Raw genomic sequence first — 24,558 nt, forward strand, 5'->3', positions numbered from 1 at the left:
CCTTGAGCTGGCCAAACATCCTTGCCAGACTTAAACATCTGCAGAAGTATCAGGTACAAATAAACCCTGCATAAGTAGCATTGTTCCAAAATATAACAGCTGTACTCAAATGTAGAACTAAATAATCTAGCCATTACACACACTCCACGGGAGTCATGAAGCTAATATATCTCTGCGTGTCTCCATATAGCTGTTGAAATATATCGCAATAACACATCTAGGCCATCTCCCTTGAAAGTAAGGCAAACGGACAACGCCCAAAAGGAGTACTCACTTATACACCACTGTTGCCATGGAGTAGCTGCACAGCTGATGTGCATCTAATTAACTACTTTGGAACAGTAATTGGTGGACAGGATACCACATCTTACCGATATGTAACTAGAAAAGGATGTGTTATCACACATTCAAGCCATCCGTATATACCAGTGGAACGTTACAAAGAACACTGAAACACAAACTAAAAAGGATTGAATCAACAGTTAACGACACCTCGGGTTACTAATAAGGTATGTAGAACAGTCAGTATTTCTGTGTATGTAGTACTTTTCTGTAGTATTTAAAGTACACGCAATCCATATAGTGGAAACAATTATCTTGTAGTGATGTATTGTTGAGCACAGTAACTCTTGTAGTATTTGTGTGCACTGCTGTAGGTCACAAGGCAAACACCGCATACACCACAAGGGATGCTATATAAGGGGTTTGAACAGAAATACTCCTCACCAGCCGATGTCAGTGGCAGGGCTGATCCAGCAAGTATGTGCTATAGCAGGGGATAGTATATGTTGATATATTGTAAATGTAGCCATATGCATAGGTGTATTACAGAGAATAACATGTGGAAGGTTGGGCCACTGTGCAAGTATGATTTGCATTGTGGGATATTGTGCCAATAACTGTGTAATGTACAGTATTGTAGGCAGATATGTATTACAAGCTACACCCCATATATGTCAACTTGGTTATGTTTGATTGGGAGAATACTGTCATATTTAACAGTGCATTTTTCAAAGATATTCGATATTATTCTAGATTCCTAGATGACATATATATTCTCTGGGAGGGGGATGCTGACAGTCTCAATCAGTTTATGAACTACATTAATACTAGTAATGAGTTTTTATGGTTCACACTTACAAGTAGTTCAATAGGTGTTGCTTATTTGGACACATTTGCATATAATGGATTAGATGTGTTTAAGTCAAAAATTCATAGAAAAAGTACATTTACTAATTCTTATATAGAATATTCTAGCAACCACCCTAGAAAAATGAAATATAATATTTTCAAGGGGCAATGCATAAGGGCTATAAGGATGACTTCAGACTATGATGATGTGGTTGAAGAGTTAGGTTTTATTATTAACTTATTCAAAGATAGAAATTACAACGCTGAGATGATGAAAGATGTGAGTGATTATGTTTTAAGCAAAAGGGGTAGAAAATATACACCATTATTGGGAGCTAAGGTCAAGGGAAAACACTTGAATACTGGGAATGCAATAACATCAAAAAACTATAACAGAGCATGTGTAGTTGAGTACGGTCCATATACAGAAAATATTAAGTAAATTATATCTAACACATGGAATGTTTTAGTGGCAGACCAAGAAATCAAGGAGATTGTATGTTTACAACCCACATTTGTGTACAAAATGGGAAGAAATGTGAAAGGATATTTAGGGAGAGGTATATGAAATAAGGGAACAGAAAATACAAATAAACACACAACCAAATGTGGGGCATGTAATCAATGTTATGTTATAAATGAAAGTGATGGACTGATCCTGAATAATATTAATAGAACTAGGATTAGGTTTGTGAAAGGGAATTGTGCCACTAGGTACGTGATGTATTTGACCAAGTGCACGGAATGTTTTGGATACTATACAGGTAAAATGGAGCGGTGTTTTAAGAAGAGGATATACGCTCATTTATATAGTATAAGGTCTAAGGATAATAACAATGCACTTTATAGGCATGTAGAGAAATTTGGAACAGAACATAAATTTATTTTTGGCATATTGGAAAATATAGTTCCTGATCCTAGAGGGGGTGATGTTAAAAATATTTTGGCCTGTAGAGAAGTATGGTGGCAGCTTTTCACTGATGCCACCACCTCCCCTGGATTAAATGAGTATATATCTATCAAACCTCTTTTAGATAGAAGAAGATGAATAGGTCTTGATATTTACCATATAGTTTTTTTCAATATGCTTTTTTAATTCAATATGGTATTCACTATACAGTGTTATTGATGTTATTAATTATCAATTATATGTATCTTTAGATATGTTTGACATTAAATATTCATCATTTTATTATTTCTATATATTTTTAAATAATAGTAGTGGAGTTAGATTGAAGTTATTTTCATTTTTCTATATAAGTTGATATGAATTTTGTATAAGTGTAGTGTGCCACTTTAAGAATTGGTTTTAAATTTTGGCCCCAACTAAGCTATTTAAACTGTTTGAATATGAATATATTTGTTCTGATGAAGCTCACATTTTAGTGAGTGAAAGCGCTTAACGTTGTGGAATAAATTGTATCGCTGTTTTTACTTATAACAGTGGATTTTGTTTTTTACTGTTTGGGACATTTGGATGTGCAATTGCGTTTTAGAGAGGTGGTTTTCTGTATGTAGGGGACTAGCACCTATGTGGTAGTCTGCTGGTAATTAGTTATTTCTAAAGGGGATGACTATGCACTTTTAGGCATTCAGCTTGATGCTATGATATTAACACCAGGTATCCGTCTCAGTGCGACCCTTCTAGAGGGTGTCTGTAACAGCTGGGGAAACAATTATGTCCCCTAGTTTGCAGTCGTCTGCAAACCTTTTCAGCCAAAGCCCTCCTGTGCTTGTCTGCATGTCAGAGAAGTATATACTGAACATGAGGGGTCCTAGGACTGAGCCCTGGGGGATGCCAGTTGTAACTGGTATACAGTCGGACCTAGGGTATGCGACTCCCACTGTGTGTGTTCTGTCCATGAGCCACTTTGCAAACCATCACATGACATAGGGGTTAATGTTCAGGCAGATGGGTATGTTGATAATACCAGAAGGAGGAATGGTGTTGAAAGCCTATGAGAGATCTAGATAGGCTGTGTGGACCTCCTTACCCTCATCTAATGCCTTGGTAGCTGTCTCTAAGAAGTCCACCAGGTTTAGGAGGCATGGTCCAGCCTTAACAATTCCAAACAGGGTGGGGTCAAAGGTTTGGAGGTACCCAATGTCTCTGTGACAGTGATCCATGATGTGCAGCATAGCCTTGCAGACCAGGCTAGTCAGGCCTATAGAGAAATAGGTCCTGTGGTCCATTGTGGTGCCACCTTTGTGGACTGGGATAACTGTTGCTGTGTGCCATTCAGGGGGCACTATACCCAATGTGAGGCTATTATTGAACATGGTGCGTAGGTGGGGAGACAGTACAATCTGAAGTTCATGTAAAAAGCAGCCTGGGATGTTGTCCAGTCCCATGGATGCTGTGATATTGCCTTTAGAGTGTGCAGTTTTGAGAGCGATCTGCCAGGATGTTGCCAATATCAATTGTTTCTGTAATGTTCATGCCTTTGTGCTGTAACTCAGAGCAGATCTGGTTGTTGACATCGATATATGTGACATAGCTATAGAATGCTTTGTGGTTGTTGTTGGTATTAGTTGCATTATAGTTTTCATAGCTGGCTTTGGAGGATCTTATAAGGGATCTCACCTTCTTACTGAGGCTGGCCAGGGATCTCCTCCATGCATGGTATTGTACTCTCGTTTGCAACAGTGTCTTCCTCCTGTAGTACAATATGTTTATGGCAGGAGGCCACCAGATTGGTTTAGATAAATAGGAGTATAGCATCATGGTTCTGTTTGGGATAGCACAAGCCATGCACTCATGTAAGTGCTTATAGAGTGCATTTGTGTAGGATTCAGCAGTTGTAACAGTACTGTCCATCTGCATGGGTGTCATGACGTCCACCACGTCTGTCTTAAGAAGCATGTTGTTGGCCTTGTAGACATATTACACTGTGGTTCCCTTAATGGGGGGTAGGTGCGGGATGTGGATATCAATGGCATTCAGCACATGGTCTGATCGGACCAACGAGGAGTTGGCTTCATGTGTGGAACACCAGTCACTCATGTTGGTAATGACTAGGTCTAGGATATTGTTGCCCCTGGTGGGTATGTGGATATATTGAGTCAGGAATTGGTGTTTATGAATTCCAGAAACCGTTGAGCTAATGTGTTGGTACACGAGTAGTTTTCCCAGTTAATGGTGGGGTAGATTCAGTGAGACCTATGTGATGAGTGTGGTGTTGTGCGAATGTGTACCTTCTCCACATGACAGTCAGGGTTAGGCTTGGTTGGAGAGACCTTTACCTCCAGTTTGGCTAGATGAGTGCATCTCTCACAGGTTGTAGTGTTGGGTGGTAGGCGGAGAGGCTTGTCTGGGTACATGAGGCAATGTGTACATTGCCTCAAGATGTCCAGATTCATCAGATAGACAGGTGAGAACACTGGTAGTTCACTCTTGGACATGCCTGAATATAGAACTACATTCACCTAGATAAGTGAGGAAAGTGAGTACAAGAGCTACATTACTCTATGCAAGTGAGAAAAGTATGTACAAAACCTGTTCACCCCTACCTGTAGGTAATGAGGAAGATTGAGTGCTATAGTAATTATTAGCTTACGTAGTGCTTACAAGTCCTGAACATGTGCTTAGCATGAATAAGCAATCCAGATAGGGTCTTGGATAATATAAACACATGCCCTCCCCCCAACAGTTACACAAGCATATATCCATGTACACCACAGGACCCCTGTACCCACAACTATGCAGGTACAAGCTGCACTCAGTCTGCATGGGACCTGCCCACATCACAGGATGTATCATACACATATGGCAGAACAAGATGCTCTCCACGTACACATCATGTAAAACATAGCTCCAAGTCAGGTTGTGTACACACTGAATGGTGCACACCAACAGGTATCACAACCCACAAAGGGGGAGACACCACTGTTAATGGGAAGTACTTTACTACTACCCTACTGGGTCTGGCCTGGAAGGCCATGAACTTTGATCACTTAAGTGATGTCAGCAGTACAGTTGTAGATGACAGTATGGTTGATGTCACACTGCATATCATAACCTTGCCAGGTCATAGGACATCATTACCCATACTGTGTACCACCTACACTCGGTATACTAGATGTGCATTCCTATGTCACAGGAGTGTTTTGCAACAGGACTGCTGGCAGAACCAACACTACAGAAGGTGTCTGAATAATACGTGATCATCACACCAGTGGCAGCTACAGTATGTCAGGGTTAATGAATTTTATTCCTCCTCATAGTAGTCCATACCACACAGACAAACAGAAGGCATCTGTCTATTGAAGTATGTGAATGACTATGACCTAGGAGCAATAGCTGACTTGCATTGTCACCCCTATGTTAATAACCCTGTACCCATGAACTACCACCTAGGCAGCGGTCAACATAATGGACACTTGTGTGTGAGTGATACAGCTAGGCAGCTTTCTTTCCTGTGATAGCTACGTCACCACACCTGTCAGGTAGTCATATATGGCAACCCTAATAATGATAGGGTGCCATTCATGAATATATAGATCATTGTCCAGCGATACAGAGCACTCAAGTGACCCATATCAGATCACATATTTCCTTTAAGCGGTATTGGCCATGTGCAGATGACCTACACCAGCCTTCCCATTCCCCATCTCTACTATGTAACATGATGCATACCCTGAATAAATCCATGTCCAACCCAGTGATGTTGGACATGCTACACGTACTCATCCTGATCTCGAACACATACTTCATGGACATCCACCTACCACATGCTGGACAGATCCTTGTCCCATACACTTGACATAGTCCTGCCATACTATGCATTCTTGTCCATCAAAGCTGCACATCGCTCCCCTCTCAGACATGGTGTGATGACCGCATGGTAACGCATAATATATATATCATTAACCCTGTGAATCAGTAATGTGGCACTGCTCTACCTGGCCCCACAGACCCGCCTGTTGGCTACTGCCAGGTAACGTTTCAATCTAGATTCATACATGGCTCATGGCATATAGCCCACTAGTTGACTTTGACTGTACATGCTATAGTTGATATCCATCCCTACAAATACCATCTGGCTAGCCAGTGTCCCATGTGTATCACATGTGCAACACAGGTGATACATTGCAGGATGTTGAATCTCTGTAGAGTGCCATGTAGATGTATATGGCAGAACACATACATATAAAACCTTATGTGAGCATGTCTGCAGGGTCACAGATCATGTCTGTTAAGGCAGTGTAAGTCCTTATATGTGACATATACACTGCATCAAGGTTGACTGCATTAATGTGGACACATCCAGCCATGTGCTGATAGGTAGGAACACCAGTACAGGCAAACAGACATGCCCACCTCAAGACAGCAACCACATGGAGTATGAGCAATGTAATCAGGTGACACACACACACACACATATATACTGATAATATCCACTCAACATTGAGTGTCACATGTGTGTGACACAAACACATCAGTGTCATGTAGGTTTGCAAATACAACTATTTAAACTGAATTAATGTGATACACACATATGTTCAGCTGTAGCTCTGCATGTCTCTGTGAGTTACTGTGACCTGTCTCCATCATTATGTCTTCCAGGTATGCCACATGCAAGGTTTCCCCCTTTTACACACTTGGAGGATGAGGCCCTCATCCCATACCTACTTGACAATCATGATATCCTGTTCAGCCATCTGCCACAGGATGCACAGCAGTGGGATGCCCTGTGGATGGAACTTCGCAGGAGGGTTAATGATGTGGGTGGCCACAACTGCACATACCAGCAGGTGCTCAGACACTGTACAGACCTCATTAGACAGGCGAAACAGCATGCAAATGCAATCGCCAGGGAACAAGGTGCAACAGGTGGTGGACCACCAACCCATCCCCCACTCACATGTACCGAAGAGCTACTGGCCAACCTGGGGACACCTGCAGAACCACATCCACAAGCCATAGCCGATAGTGTGGAGGTGGGTGTCTCTCAACCACTGAGCCTGGAGTTTCCTGATAAGTCAGTACTGCACCTATAACAACTATATTCCATATAGTTGCATGTGTCACTGTACAATATGTAATGTAACATCATATGCAAGGCATGTATACACACATGCCACATACTATAGTATGCTACTCTGTGTATGCACACATGTGCATACACCATAGTATAGTCTAATGTACTGGAGTATGTGTTATGCACATTGCACCCTGTAGCCTTTATACAGGGGTGGATTATGCTCATACTGCTGTGTTACCCCTATTTAGGTACCTCTGGCATTCTGCTGTGACAGCAGCCCATTGCAGGTGAGAGTGTTATTATTTATCAGGAACCGTAATGCACAAATCTATCTGCCATGTGGCCATTCATAACATGTACACATAATGTATGGTCCTGTCACAATATACAGGTTGGACCTGCAATGCATCACAATGACTACCCATGTGCAACACTTGCAAAGTATGTAAATAATCTCACCGACATGAATCCTCACAAACTTTATTGCCAGATGTGTTGACAGCTGTTAATACAATGGTGGAGATGCTGTTCACTTTAGGGACATATTACAGATCTGATCTAGACATGTGGTGAATACAAACAGTACTACACAGTGAGCTGGAGTATGGCCAGCGCACAGGTTTCACTGGTGTGGATCATAGCCCTGCTATGAATGTCACACAATGTGATGTGCTATCTTGACATGTCCATGACATCTATTGGCCTGGCTGCTACACTGCCTACCTAACTTGAAAACATATCCCACATACCACCCTTTATCTGCATAACCCTGTTGTCAGTGGAGCATATATGTCATATGAGACAACACAGATATGTGAAATAGATGGCCATCACAATAATTTGGACAACACATGTACACACATGGCCATGAAGGATGGCCAGAGACATGGAGCAATACACACAGTAGACATATTGTGCTTGTGTGTACAACCTGTCATACAATGGCTACACATGGTTCAGCCATGGCCTTTGTATAATGCTCATAATGTAGATGTGGAACACTAGACATCTTACAGGCCTGTGCACATCTTGTGTAGGCATAACAACAATCCACCACATAAGATGTGTTGAACATATTGAGGGTGTTGCAACATGACAGCAGTCACCTGTACAGTATCCACATCAGGCCACAGATACAGTACATTCCCGTTGCTGGTGTTGGACATAAATGCCATACTAGCTCCTCGTGTGTGTGTGTGTGTGTGTGTGTGTGTGTGTGTGTGTGTGTGTGTGTGTGTGTGTGTGTGTGTGTGTGTGTGTGTGTGTGTGTGTGTGTGTGTGTGTGTGTGTGTGTGTGTGTGGTACACAGATGTCATGTGGGACATGGTGTACCAACGTGTTTGCCATGTCTGGCCATAGTTGCCAGGCTGCAGCAATATGGTTGCAGATGTGCAGGGGTGTCATCCGTATACCCATCAGTGACCTGTGTCACAACTTCCACATCATGGTTTAGTGTGTATACACCTCAGTGACATGGGTCACATTCCACAGTATATATGTCTTGTATCTGAACACAGTCATGGCTATGAACCCTGTCTGTAACTCACACTGTATAGCACTAGAGATGCCTCATGATTCCCTGCAATGGCCATGCACATCAGCTAAATTTGCAGTATATCTGTAGGGCAGGCAGACAACACTGAATTGGTACACCATTGCCCACTGTATATTTGACAGGACACTATTGTGTTAAACATGTATGCATGTCATTGCACACATCAGCAGATCACATGTCATACTACATGTGATTATCAAGGTCATATGCCACACATCAGGCAGACGTACTGTTAACCTGTGCTGGTCCACGTGGTGTAACACAGGGATGTATGCTAACCACTACTATGATTATGTAATTTGCATGCTGTCTGCTATGACACATGCATGCTGTTGTGTGCAACCTAGGGATGTATGATAAATAGCACTATTATTGTCTGTGCTGCATGCCGTTTTACCATATCACATGCATGTTGTATGCCTTCTGTCATATCACATGCATGCGTGTCTGTGTGTGTGTCTATTGTATAGATTGTAATGTACAGTTCTTGTCTGCCCTCACAGGTGATGTAGGTGCATTGCCCTCCTGCAGTACATCTGATGTTAGTTTTCCCACAGACTCTAGCAGTGATGATGAACGTATGATTGTGACACAAGCAGATATGTCAGGAGCTGAAACTGTGCCATTGGTTGCCATTCCATCTATATCCACTTCATCCCCACACACAGATCCCATACCTGCATATACCCCATCACAAGTGGCCATCGATAAAGGACAGTTGGTGAGTGATAGCTTGGAACAGGTAAGTGTGGGGCCTATGGAAGGTGTGCCTGCACACCATGGTGTCAGCCGAACTACTAGTGGTGCCCCACACAGGCACGTGGCCAGTGCTGCTCGTAGGAGGACCTCTGGCCAACATGCTCCTGCACGACAGATGCATGTTTCCAGCTGTAATGGAGGCACAGGCACATGCTGAATGGCACAACAGAGAAGATCAGAGGCTACAGAGGGCTGCTGTCTGTTCTTTAAACAAGAGCATCCAGGCAATGGTAAATGATCACCAGCAAATTTCTGATGCTTTGGACAGATGCTTGGGTGACATGTTTGGAATCCTTAACTGTGGCATGACAATCCACGAGCATGAGCTGTCTGTGTTGGAACATCTGGTAAGAGTGAGGCGTCGGGCACGTGGATGTAGGCCTGCTACATCACCATGGCTGGACACCGTGAACTGTAAAACCTCACCTGTACAGTCTGCAGCTGTCAATAATACCCCTGTGTAGGCCAGACACATGGGAGAACTGTGTGCATACATACACGCACACACTGGACACATATGTAGGGCACCGCAACACACACATGCTTAACATCCACACACACCTAATTAGGTCAAAGGCCCAAACCCGCACACATGATGTCATCCAATGGTGCAGCCTTGGCCTCTGGCAAACATTAACACCCTGTGCATATGATGATGCCTGTGCTGCATCCCTGACATCCACACCATCGGTGCAGGGACATGCTCATATGGTCTGATGCACAGGGTGAACAGACTAGGATGATATGTGTAGTTTACAAATGTTGAGGACTGTTGACAGGCAGCAGATATACCATGTAGTACAAGTGTACAATACTGTTAACAGTATGTGTCTTGTGTAACAACAGTAAATGCATGTTGGTTATGATGTTCTGCTGTCCTTCTTCAGGTCTAATTGCACGTGCCGGTGGATGTCAATGTTTGCAGTTAAGTGTCCCATATGTCAATGTGGACTGCTCACAGCTATGTATGAATATACCAGCCTGCACCATGTAGCTGCCACATACCAGTGAGAATGTCCCACGTTACAAACATGTCTACTGTTCCAAGAGCATGATAGCTGTGTATTAAGCTACTGTGGCCACAAACATGACATCCATAAAGGTTGACATCACAGGTACAGTTACATGGAGTGGCGAGGTAAGAGAGTGGTCTAGCTGATTACAAGGGTAGAGGCCAGTGGGAAGTGTGATGCCTCATTGGGAATCAGTAATACACATTCCCATGACAGGATGCCAACACACAACTGCACCCACACATTCAGGTATCGACACACATGTATTCAGTGACACAGTAACACACACACACACTCACAGCTTCACCAACACAGTAACACACACTCGCACAAAGTTGCTACTGGTGGGATGAGGACCCCTGTCTATGCGCAAATCATCATTACAGTACTGTGCACCTCCATGACGCGCCACAGAGAATACACATGTACAGGTAGTCAGTACAGCCAAGATCGGGGACATCAACATGGATAGTAGAATGCATCACCTGGATGGTGGGAGGGGTCTTATCAGTTCAGTATGGTAACATACATCCTCATCCCAGGGACCAGTCAGCCCTACATACACACACTGTGGCATTCAGTAATTAATACACCTATGGCATGCACATACAGATACCTCACATGTGTGAGATACATGCCCCTGCCTATGTCCTGCTTTCTACATTGTAGTCTGTACAAATGTGTACACTAGTGTACAGGAGAGTGAGTAACAATTGAGATGTATTCCCCACAATACGTGACATATATGGACACACACGCAACCACACATGCCAGTACTGTGAATCTCAGACCTGCCTTGCTCATGTTATGCATGTCAGACGTACAGCAGTACTGCATGCGTTACAAACTGTACTGATGCTTCCTGTGGCAACAGTGCTGATATATGCACTAGGGACGTCATATCTATTAACAGGTGTCAAGTGATTTACCTTCGCTGTCACCCTGACCACTGTCTAAGTTGTGTGTTATATCCTTCAATTAATGAAACCATTGCTCATCGGTTACACAGGGTATTGTAGGACCTCTTGTGACACACCTGTGAGCTGTCCACAGCAAACATCCATCTGCAAAGATGCCCCACCACTTAGTTATTTCAGCACATCTAAGTTGTGTGTTATATCCTTCAATTAATGAAACCATTGCTCATCGGTTACACAGGGTATTGTAGGACCTCTTGTGACAAACCTGTGAGCTGTCCACAGCAAACATCCATTTGCAATGATGCCCCACCACTTAGTTATTTCAGCACATCTGTCCATACCTGTGGTACATCTTTCTGTACATTCAGCATATCACCATATACAGTTGGCAATGTTGAGGCTGCATTGCAGCTGCATGATGTACTAGGATACACGCCACCTGCATACATCAGCAACTGCACACGCATGTTATCTGAATGCACAATGCTATGTGTGCAGGTGTGTAGGTCCTACAATCCTGACATTTGGTTGTTTGCAGGCATTGCAATTGGTGGATATGTGTAATGACATACATGACACATGGACTGTTGTATGATATGATGGGTGACCAGTACAGAGGGGATGTTACCTCTGTCAACAATTATATCACACCTTATGTACTGTTAGCATTCAGCAGCCATGGACCTACATTCCATGTGCATGTGTGTAAGGGTTGTAGCCACCTGTTTGCACAAAGGACTACAACAGCTATGCTATTTACAGGTATGTTGTGTGTGTGGCATGTACATATCCAGTGCAGGTGCATGTATGTCATATCCATACATGAGGGTGTGTACTGGTGTGCAGCAACAGTCATCTGCTAATGGTGGAAAGTACAGAGGGCCCCTGGTATGTGTAGAGATGACCTGGTCATAGACACTGGTATCATTGCATTGCATAACACATGATGCAACTGTGTCAGTACATGTGTACTCTCTACAGTTGATGTAGAGCTTAGTACAGTACACAGGTCAAGGATCACATGGTGGTGTACTCTTCTATGTCATACAATATGTATGGTTGTGTGTTGGTGGTCTGATGGCATGGTGGTGTCTGCAGTTTACATCCTAGAATGCAGCATGTGACACTGTGTCCTGCACATGGCTCATCTGTGATGCCTTTCATGTGAGTGGCCTTTATGTATGTGGGTACACCACCTGGAGCGGTCTGTGCCTGTGTTATGGCCCACATGTCTTGTTCTGAGGTATATGGTGGTAGTGCTAGGTTCTGAGGTATATAGTGGTAGTGCTATTTTGCACTACAGAGACATCAGCAAGGTGTTCCTCACTGCACAGATGTCAGTACTCCCCATTGCTGGATCTACAGTGACCAGCTGCGAATATGGACGCTACACATCTAGCACATCTAGCACTGGTTAGCATAAGAAAACAATGCAGTTGTCCTGTAGGTGTATGGGCGTTAACCTGTGTTTAGGACATTTGCCTTGGAATGGAACTGTGTGGGCGGATGCAACTTGGGTAATATCCACACTCCCTTGTATCATGGATGCATGTTATATGTGACAAAGGCCTGCCTACTGTCAGCCATGTCATCCCAGAATGACAGCTGATGTTGTGTAAAAGACTGGTGTCAAATATATGTAGAGCAGTGTTCCCACTAACGACAACTACTAACATCAGAGCCCATTACAATGTGTTCTGTACGTCTACCTGTAATAGCATGGCCACTGTGGCCCTCCATGTTTAGCATCAGAGTGCATCCCAGTCAGCCCTGTGCTACTAGGAGTATGAGCATGCCCAGTATATCCTTGTGTAGATGGACACATAGTAGTGCATTCCTACCAGCCCTGTGCTACTAAGTGTGTGAGCATGTCCCTTGTGCTACTAAGTGTATGAGCATGCCCAGTATATCCTTGTGTAGATGGACACATAGTGCATTCCAAACAGCCCTGTGCAACTAAGTGTGTGAGCATTTCCAGTGCCAGTGACACCTTGTGTCAGTTATGTGCCTCTGTGTGCGGGCATGGCCATTGTAACCCTGTATATTGGTAGTAGTCGTCCATTCCAGAGATCGGCATACTCCAGGTCAGGATGGATTCCTACTTTAAACACACAGGTACACAGGTATGTACATCTTAACTGCCAGCATCCCTGCTGATGTCCACATTCCCAGACGGTCATAATGACAGCCTTGACATATGTAGTCTGTGTGGTGCGATTCGTAAGTATGTAGTATTGTAATAGTAATCTGTAAATAGGCAGGTGTTCCGTACCCACCACTGGCATGTTTGTGTGTGTGTGTGTGTGTGTGTGTGTGTGTGTGTGTGTGTGTGTGTGTGTGTATGTCTGTCCCCATTTGCCGGTGGACTCTAAATTGCTTTTAGACTGCCCACACTCCATACATTTCTTATACCCACCGTTAGCAAGGCCGATGATGTCACCCATCTACAAATACACCTCTGGGAGTGCTGTGTCCCAGTAATCTCGCTAGTGCGTTCTGTAACTGCATAATGCTGTAGTGTAATAAAGTAGTTAGGTCAGTGTTCTAGTCCCACACTTGCCATATGTGTGTGTGTGTGTGTGTGTGTGTGTGTGTGTGTGTGTGTGTGTGCGTGTCCGTTTGCCTGAGGGCTGAGTAATGCTTTTATACTGCTCACACTCCATACATTTCTTATACCCACAGTTAGCAAGGCCGATGATGTCACCCATCTACAAATACACCACTGGGAGTGCTGTGTCCCAGTAATCTCGGTAGCGCGTTCTGTAACTGTGTAATGCTGTAGTGTAATAAAGTAGTTATGTCTGTGTTCTAGTCCCACACTTGCTGTGTGTGTGTGTGTGTCCATTTGCCTGAGGACTGAGTAATGCTTTTACACTGCTCACACTCCATACATTTCTTATACCCACAGTTATCAAAGCCGATGATGTCACCCATCTGCAAATACACCTCTGGGAGTGCTGTGTCCCAGTAATCTCGGTAGCACATTCTGTAACTGCGTAATTCTGTAGTGTAATAAAGTAGTTAGGTCGATGTTTTAGTCCCATACTTGCTGTGTGTGTGTGTGTGTTCCCGATTGCCTGAGGACTGAGTACTGCTTTTATACTGCTCACGCTCCATACATTTCTTATACCCACCGTTATCAAGGCCGATGATGTCACCCATCTACATATATACCTCTGGGAGTGCTGTGTCCCAGTAATCTCAGTCGCACGTTCTGTAACTGTGTAATGCTGTAGTGTAGTAAAGTAGTTACGTTGGTGTTCTAATCCCAGACATGCCAAGTGTGTGTGTGTGTGTGTGTGTGTGTGTGTGTGTGTGTGTGTGTGTGTCTGCCTGTGTGAGACAAGTACAGTGCTTTGTAGTATTCGCCATAGCGCATTCCCTAAACTCGTGTTGCTGCAGTGTGATACGATAAGGTTTTGTATACAGGACATGGCAAGTGTGTGTTTGTCTGTCAGAGCCTGTGTAGAGGTGGCTGTGATTGTCTTACCATTGGACATGTTTGGGAGTGGGTTTTGTAGTTTTCCTATATAGTATCCGTCTTATGACACATTGGCCACCTCACGAGGAGTACAGCTGTCAGTCAGCCACGGCACTGTGTTGACAAGCCATACCCATACATCTGGCAAAAGGGCTGGTGAACTAAGTATGCAGCCCTACTAGTACCCGGTATATGCCCCGCACCCATGTGACATGCACATACAACCTTGCCTAGGATATCCCACTATGTTGCTAGTAACATGCACATTGAGGACAGATAGTAGGCATGGTGTGACTGCAGTGGCCTGCAGAGGACATGGCACCCTGTACAGTGGTACAATAGGCACATATATGCGGGCATTGTGCCTTCACTATGTTCATAGGTTCGTTCATAGGTTCGTACTAGGCTATCTGCCCTAAGGCATTTATAAGCCTAGCCAGAGTGTATGTGGCTTACACCACCCCTTAGGATGAGAATACTACGCCCTTTTAGGGTTTAGTTTACTATGCCTCTGTCTAGTAGTGACACAGAGATGACCCCTGGGGTAAACTTACGATCTCCCATCCACTCGTTGAGATTTCTCTTGAATAGAGTCAGTGAGGGGCTCTGCTTAACATGGACTGGGATTCTGTTCCAGAGCGTAGGGAGCCTCTGGGTTATGAATCTGTCCCTCCAGCATGTCCTATTTATTTCTGTGTTGAGGTTTAATGCACAAAGAAGTTAGGTGCTGCACCAAAGTCCAGCTTATGATGTGAAGCCAAAATTAAACAAAGAACGTTGCTGGACACTGCTGCTCCTTATTAAAATGTTTATTCAGTACAAACAGAGTCAATAAAAGTGGTAAGCGCTTTCGGGACTACTCCCTTCCTCAGACAAAATTACACATGCAAACAATACTCCATTTAAAAAACAACTCACCCAATAAAATTCAAGTAAAATTCAATAAAAGACCCGCCTATTCTGAAGTGTGGGCCTTATTGGTACTGCTTCATTCAAGCCAGGTGCTCTTGTAGCAATTAATTCAACAATCCACTTTGATTCTGATAATTCAGTTTTATGCTTCAAATCACCCCCCCCTATTGGTGAGCCTAATGTTAACAACAGCCCTAAACAAAAAACTATGTGTGGGAAGCTCTTCTATATGCCTACTGAGTGCATTATGTGGATCTTTATTCCTAATACTTGACATATGTTGAAAGATCCTAGTTTTAAACATTTGATTTGTCTTTCCCACATAAAAACAAGGGCAGTGTTCACATTCTGCCAGGTAAACCAAATCAGTGGTGTGACACGTTGCCTTACCTTTTAAAATAAACTGCCTACCAGTTACAGGGTGAGTGAATACTGAATTCTTGTTGTTAATATGGCCACAAGCTTTACATCTCCTGCAGGGTACTGTCCCTGCCAAAATTAGGGAGACTGGTCGACTATTAATGGGTTTTTCTCCACATAGTATATCTTTAAGGTTTTTATTCCGTCTATACCTAAAACAAGGTCCTTGTCCTACTACATTGTGCAAATTCACATCACTGGTCAAAATATTCCAGTTTTTTCGAACAATATGGCATATGTCCCCTATATTACTACTATATGTGAAAGACACCTGTGGTGCTTTAAATGTTGTAGTCCTATCCCTTGATTCACTTTCAACTATACCCGTACGTTTTAACCAAGGTCGATATTTATTACCCCTATGGCCCTTACTATCACTAATAACTTTATTAACCTTCTCGCTCTGATACCCCCTATCTTGCAGGCAACCTTTAAGTGTCACTAATTCTTTCTCAAAATCTTCATCATCTAAACAGATCCTGGAGATCCTACTGACCTGTCCTTGCACTATGTTAGAGTACGTGTATCGTGGATGCATGCTATCATATGGGAGTAAACTATTTTTCCAACATTCCTTTTTAAACAACTTGGATTTAAAGCCTGCCCCTTCTTGTATTATATTCACATCCAAAAAGTCTATACATTCTGTAGAGGCTTTCATGGTAAATCTAAAAAATATGGTCGTGGAATGTGGATGGTCTACAAATAGTTGCAATGTATCTAAACTCCCATCCCATAAGATAAAAACGTCATCCACGAACCGTACATACATTTTCAAATAACTTCGCCAAGTTTCATTATTCAATACAAATACTTTCTCCCATTGTGATAGCACAAGGTTAGCATATGTGTTGGCACAGGGGGTGCCCATCGCCACCCCCTGTGCCTGTCTATACATAGAATCACCCCCTATAAAAACATTATTCTCCAAAACTAAACCTAACAGTGTTTTCACTAAACTAATCTTGTCACCTGTAGCCCCTGAATCCAACATGAGGGTGCCTACATTCTCTATGCCATAACTATTATATATTACTGTAAATAAATTGTTAACATCTAATGTGACCATCAACAATCTAGTACTGTTGTATGTGCTTTTCTCAACATTACCTAATTTTCTCAAAAAGTCTCCCGTGTCCTTCAATATGTTGTCCACACTATCTACATAGGGTCTAAGATAATGTTCCACCCATATCGAAATGTTCTCAGTCACCCACCCCCTCCCCGAAACTATCGGTCTAAGGGGTGGGTTCTCCAGAGATTTGTGTATCTTTGGGAGAGCTTTAAAAATGGGAGTTATAGCATTTTCTATCCATAAGAAGTCAAGCACCTCATCATTAATTTTCATGTCAAAATGTAGGGCTTTCAGAGCTGTATGAACCCTATCAATCACTCTTTTCACTCCCAAGGGATTGATGCATATGTATGTTTTTTCATCTGATAAAAGTTGCTTCAGCCTACAGTTGTACCAGTTTGCATCAAGGACCACCGCCCCTCCCTTGTCTGCTGGCTTTATTATAATTTCCCTATTTTTGCTTAAATTATCCAAACTTTCCTTCTGCTTCTGTGTCAAATTATAAAATTTACTAAAGCTGCCTTGCTTAAAGTACTCTATAAGATCATTCTCACAGCTTCTAAGAAACAAGTTCATAGTGGGTGTGAGTGGGGAGACATAAACACTAGGTTTCTTTAGGGTTAAACTGTAATCATTCTGTGAACCATACAACATCCTTAAGGTTAGATTACGACAAAATAGCATGACATCCATCATAACCTCATTAAAAACACTGCTGTTACTGGGTATAAACGTTAACCCTCTGTTCAAAATCATCAATTCTTCTTCATTCAAGACATAGCTAGATAAATTATAAACAATACCATGATGCAAGCTATAGTCAGTCAGTCCAATAACTTCCTTTTCCTGTCCGCCACTCGATCTTGGCCAAGATCTCTTCCATGCCCTTCTTTTCAGGGGCGGGCAACATTTCCAAAAAATGTTGCTTTCCCTGCTGCTCCTTTGGTCGTGCTCCCATAGCTCCTGTGGTATTACCCTCTTGCTGTAATCCCGCTGAAGTAGTCGCTATGGTGGGAATTCTATTCAGGGCATCAGAAGACTGCGTGGAAGTGGTATTACCAATAATCATTGTAGGTTCCTCATATTTATCTGGATTATGCATCGACACATCTAGTTGTGGTTCCATAGTTACAGATGTCAGCTTAAATGAAGGCATAACACCCCTCACACATCCATTTTTCTCTGCATTTGATGATGTTTCAATCAATCGTGTTTGCTGTTCTTCAACAGCACTCGCCCGTCGGTTTGTTCTAACTTGCTGGTTCACTCTAGCTTGTTGACGTATATTCTCCCCTCTACGTGAATTGTCATTGGCTGGCATATCTCGAACCCTGGGCCATACGAAGATATTCCCATTCGAGAAATCTTCGTAATCTCTTTTTATTTTGCCCAATTTCTGTTTCTTAATTCTTTCATCACTGGCCATAAAGGTAACATACACCTGATTGATGCGTTCTTTGCTCCTGTAATCAGTGTAGTTACCTTCTAGCCTGTGTTGAAGTTCCGTTATCTCTCTCTTAAGGCTCTCAACTTCTGGGGTGAAATGTTCAGCTAAAAGTTCCATATACTTGAAGCTCGTACTCAGATTCAATGTTTGCCATTTTGCTAAGAGATCTGGATAACGATCTCTATGATGGCATGCATAGAATTCTCATCCCCCTGGGGACAATACCATACTCTATGCATGCTTCAAAGTGGAAATTCTGCCATTGCAGACATTGCAGTTTATTAACTTTATATGACAAGTCTCTCATCAAGTCATCAAGTGTTCTGTCTACCGGCATAGGTGTTTGATGTACTGTGGTACCATCTCTCTGATGTTCAAACCCCAAATTCAAAAGCGGATTAGCCTTCTCTGAGTATATATCGTAACTCCATTTAACAGTCTCTCCTCCAGGCATCTGCTGTTCTGTTGAGCATGGTATCTCACCATTAACTTGTCCTTCCATAGCATGTACAGCACCAATCCAATATAACAACAATGCACAAAGAAGTTAGGTGCTGCACCAAAGTCCAGCTTACGATGTGAAGCCAAAATGAAACAAAGAACATTGCTGGACACTGCTGCTCCTTATTAAAATGTTTATTCAGTACAAACAGAGTCAATAAAAGTGGTAAGTGCTTTCGGGACTACTCCTTCCAGACAAAATTACACATGCAAACAATACTCCATTTAAAAACAACTCACCCAATAAAATTCAAGTAAAATTCAATAAAGACCGCCTATTCTGAAGTGTGGGCCTTATTGGTACTGCTTCATTCAAGCCAGGTGCTCTTGTAGCCATTAATTCAACAATCCACTTTGATTCTGATAATTCAGTTTTATGCTTCAAATCACCCCCCCTATTGGTGAGCCTAATGTTAACAACAGCCCTAAACAAAAAACTATGTGTGGGAAGCTCTTCTATATGCCTACTGAGTGCATTATGTGGATCTTTATTCCTAATACTTGACATATGTTGAAAGATCCTAGTTTTAAACATTTGATTTGTCTTTCCCACATAAAAACAAGGGCAGTGTTCACATTCTGCCAGGTAAACCAAATCAGTGGTGTGACACGTTGCCTTACCTTTTAAAATAAACTGCCTACCAGTTACAGGGTGAGTGAATACTGAATTCTTGTTGTTAATATGGCCACAAGCTTTAGATCTCCTGCAGGGTACTGTCCCTGCCGAAATTAGGGAGACTGGTCGACTATTAATGGGTTTTTCTCCACATAGTATATCTTTAAGGCTTTTATTCCGTCTATACCTAAAACAGGGTCCTTGTCCTACTACATTGTGCAAATTCACATCACTGGTCAAAATATTCCAGTTTTTTCGGATAATATGGCATATGTCCCCTATATTACTACTATACGTGAAAGACACCTGTGGTGCTTTAAATGTTGTAGTCCTATCCCTTGATTCACTTTCAACTATACCCGTACGTTTTAACCAAGGTCGATATTTAACGTTTATACCCAGTAACAACAGTGTTTTTAATGAGGTTATGATGGATGTCATGCTATTTTGTCGTAATCTAACCTTAAGGATGTTGTATGGTTCACAGAATGATTACAGTTTAACCCTAAAGAAACCTAGTGTTTATGTCCCCCCACTCACACCCACTATGAACTTGTTTCTTAGAAGCTGTGAGAATGATCTTATGGAGTACTTTAAGCAAGGCAGCTTTAGTAAATTTTATAATTTGACACAGAAGCAGAAGGAAAGTTTGGATAATTTAAGCAAAAATAGGGAAATTATAATAAAGCCAGCAGACAAGGAAGGGGTGGTGGTCGTCCTTGATGCAAATTGGTACAACTGTAGGCTGAAGCAACTTTTATCAGATGAAAAAACATACATATGCATCAATCCCTTGGGAGTGAAAAGAGTGGTTGATAGGGTTCATACAGCTCTGAAAGCCCTACATTTTGACATGAAAATTAATGATGAGGTGCTTGACTTCTTATGGATAGAAAATGCTATAACTCCCATTTTTAAAGCTCTCCCAAAGATACACAAATCTCTGGAGAACCCACCCCTTAGACCGATAGTTTCGGGGAGGGGGTGGGTGACTGAGAACATTTCGATATGGGTGGAGCATCATCTTCGACCCTATGTAGATAGTGTGGACAACATATTGAAGGACACGGGAGACTTTCTGAGAAAATTAGGTAATGTTGAGAAAAGCACATACAACAGTACTAGATTGTTGATAGTCACATTAGATGTTAACAATTTATTTACAGTAATACATAATAGTTATGGCATAGAGAATGTAGGCACCCTCATGTTGGATTCAGGGGCTACAGGTGACAAGATTAGTTTAGTGAAAACACTGTTAGGTTTAGTTTTGGAGAATAATGTTTTTATAGGGGGTGATTCTATGTATAGACAGGCACAGGGGGTGGCGATGGGCACCCCTGTGCCAACATGTATGCTAACCTTGTACTATCACAATGGGAGAAAGTATTTGTATTGAATAATGAAACTTGGCGAATTTATTTGAAAATGTATGTACGTTTCGTGGATGACGTTTTTATCTTATGGGATGGGAGTTTAGATACATTGCAACTATTTGTAGACATTCCACGACCACATTTTTTAGATTTACCATGAAAGCCTCTACAGAATGTCTAGACTTTTTGGATCTGAATATAATACAAGAAGGGGAAGGCTTTAAATCCAAGTTGTTTAAAAAGGAATGTTGGAAAAATAGTTTACTCCCATATGATAGCATGCATCCACGATACACGTACTCTAACATAGTGCAAGGACAGGTCAGTAGGATCTCCAGGATCTGTTTAGATGATGAAGATTTTGAGAAAGAGTTAGTGACACTTAAAGGTTGCCTGCAAGATAGGGGGTATCAGAGCGAGAAGGTTAATAAAGTTATTAGTGATAGTAAGAGCCATAGGGGTAATAAATATCGACCTTGGTTAAAAGCACGGTATAGTTGAAAGTGAATCAAGGGATAGGACTACAACATTTAAAGCACCACAGGTGTCTTTCACATATAGTAGTAATATAGGGGACATATGCCATATTGCCCGAAAAAACTGGAATATTTTGACCAGTGATGTGAATTTGCAGAATGTAGTACGACAAGGACCCTGTTTTAGGTATAGATGGAATAAAAACCTTAAAGATATACTATGTGGAGAAAAACCCATTAATAGTCGACCAGTCTCCCTAATTTCGGCAGGGACAGTACCCTGCAGGAGATGTAAAGCTTGTGGCCATATTAACAACAAGAATTCAGTATTCACTCACCCTGTAACTGGTAGGCAGTTTATTTTAAAAGGTAAGGCAATGTGTCACACCACTGATTTGGTTTACCTGGCAGAATGTGAACACTGCCCTTGTTTTTATGTGGGAAAGACAAATCAAATGTTTAAAACTAGGATCTTTCAACATATGTCAAGTATTAGGAATAAAGATCCACATAATGCACTCAGTAGGCATATAGAAGAGCTTCCCACACATAGTTTTTTGTTTAGGGCTGTTGTTAACATTAGGCTCGCCAATAGGGGGGGTGATTTGAAGCATAAAACTGAATTATCAGAATCAAAGTGGATTGTTGAATTAATGGCTACAAGAGCACCTGGCTTGAATGAAGCAGTACCAATAAGGCCCACACTTCAGAATAGGCGGGTCTTTTATTGAATTTTACTTGAATTTTATTGGGTGAGTTGTTTTTTAAATGGAGTATTGTTTGCATGTGTAATTTTGTCTGAGGAAGGGAGTAGTCCCGAAAGCGCTTACCACTTTTATTGACTCTGTTTGTACTGAATAAATGTTTTAATAAGGAGCAGCAGTGTCCAGCGACGTTCTTTGTTTCATTTTGTGTTTAGGTTTAAGTCACTTGTTCTCGTGGCTCTGATGGATTTGGATTTTCTGAGGTGGAGCATGTCCATTAATTCAGGATTGGACATGGCCTTGTACGTCAGGCACAGATCACCTCTGAGTAGGCGGTATGCGACTGAATAGAGCTGGAGGTTTTTCAGTCGGGCAGCATATGACATATGTTTAAGACCCTTTATCCTCTTGGTGAGGAACATTTAGGGTCTTTCCAACTGCTGCAGATGTCGGGTGAGATACATCCCAAATGGGGCATTGTACTCAATCATTGGCCTGATAAGAGAAGAGTACAGGGGCACAATGACCTCTCTTGATCTAGATGTGAAACCCTTCATGATAAGGTGGGCAATATAGAAGATCTTCCTAACCACTTTGGCAATGTGAGTGTCAAATGAGAGGTTACTGTCAACCTGGGTCCCTAGGTCCCTGATTACCTCTTCCATACTTAATGGATTACCACCTATGTGGTAATTTGTCGGTACCTTGTTTTTCCCAAAGGGTATGACTATACATTTTTTGGCGTTCAGCTTAAGGCCATGGCTCTGGCACCAATTATCCATTTCTATGAGGCCTCTCTGAAGGATGTTTGTGTCCGCTGGAGTATCAATTATGGCCCAGTTTGCAGTCATCTGCGAACTTTGTCAGCCACAATCCTCCTATGTTTGCCTGTACCTCGGAAAAATAAATGCCGAACAAGAGGGGTCCCAGGACTGAGTCCTGTGGGACACCGCTTGTGACTGGCTTAGAGTCTGACATAGCTCCAGCAACTCTGACCCTGTGGGTTCTGTCCTTGAGCCAGTTTGCAACCCATCTTGTGACATATGGGTTTACATTTAAGCTGGTGAGTTTGTCTATGATGCCCGAGTGGGGTATTGTGTCAAAGGCTTTTGCAAGGTCAAGGTAGGCTGTGTGAACTGCCTTACCCTCATCAATGGCCTTAGTGACTGTTTCAAAAAAGTCGACCAAGTTCAAAAGGCAGGATCTGCCCTTGACAAAGCCAAATTGAGTAGGATCCAATGTCTGTAGGTCCCCAATGTCTTTGTTTATGAGTTCCATAATGATCCTCTCCATAGCTTTGCAGACCAGGCTCGTCAAGCTTATGGGGCGGTAATTTCCAGGATCTGTAGAAGCACCGCCTTTGTGAAGTGGGACCACTGTTGCAGTACGCCACTCTTTGGGTATGTATCCTGTAGTAAGGCTAAGATTAAACAGCAGCCTTATGTGTGGGTTTAGTTCCTCTTGGAGTTCATGTAGCACACAGCTCGGGACACCATCCGGTCCCATTGATGCTGTGTTTTTAGCTTTAGAGAGGGTGTCTCTCACCTGGGCATCTGAGATGTTAGGGAGGCTACCCTCTGCTGGGATAGTTACTTCTCCTTTTGGGGGGAGGGGGAGGAGAAATTTGCACTGAACCTGTCTGCCAGAATGTTGGCAATGTCAGTGGGTTCAGTGTATTTTGTGTCATTTTGGACTAACTCTGAGCATATCTGGGAGTTTCCACCCAGGTTTCTAACATAGCTAAAGAAGGCCTTGTGATTGTCTTTTGTGTCTTTTGCGATTTTTCTCTCAAAGTTGGCCTTGGATGATTTTATGAGTGATCGTAGTTTTTTGCTAGTACTGATCAGAGATGCCTTCCCTTTTAGGGATTTTGCTCTGTCGTGTTGTAGCTTCCTCCTCCTGTTGTAAAGTTTGTTTATGGCTGGGGTCCACCAGACCGGGCGCCTGCCTTTGGGGGAATGGGTCTTGGTTTTATTTGGGATTGCATGATCCATGCATTCTTGAAGGTGCCCATAGAAGGCATTTGCAAAGGATTCAGCAGTGTGGGTTGTGGTTTCCACTGGCCCAGGGGCCTTGAAGGATACCACTTCAGTCTTAAGAAGTGTGAAGTTTGCTTTTGAGAAGTTCTTCACTGTGGTCTTTTGTGCAGGGGGTGGGGGAGGGATGTGGATTTCCAGTGAGATTAATT

This window comes from Protopterus annectens, chromosome 8.part0 (genome assembly GCF_019279795.1).
Source record: "Protopterus annectens isolate FY-2018-M chromosome 8.part0, PAN1.0, whole genome shotgun sequence".
In the NCBI taxonomy this organism is placed as follows: Eukaryota; Metazoa; Chordata; order Ceratodontiformes; family Protopteridae; genus Protopterus; species Protopterus annectens.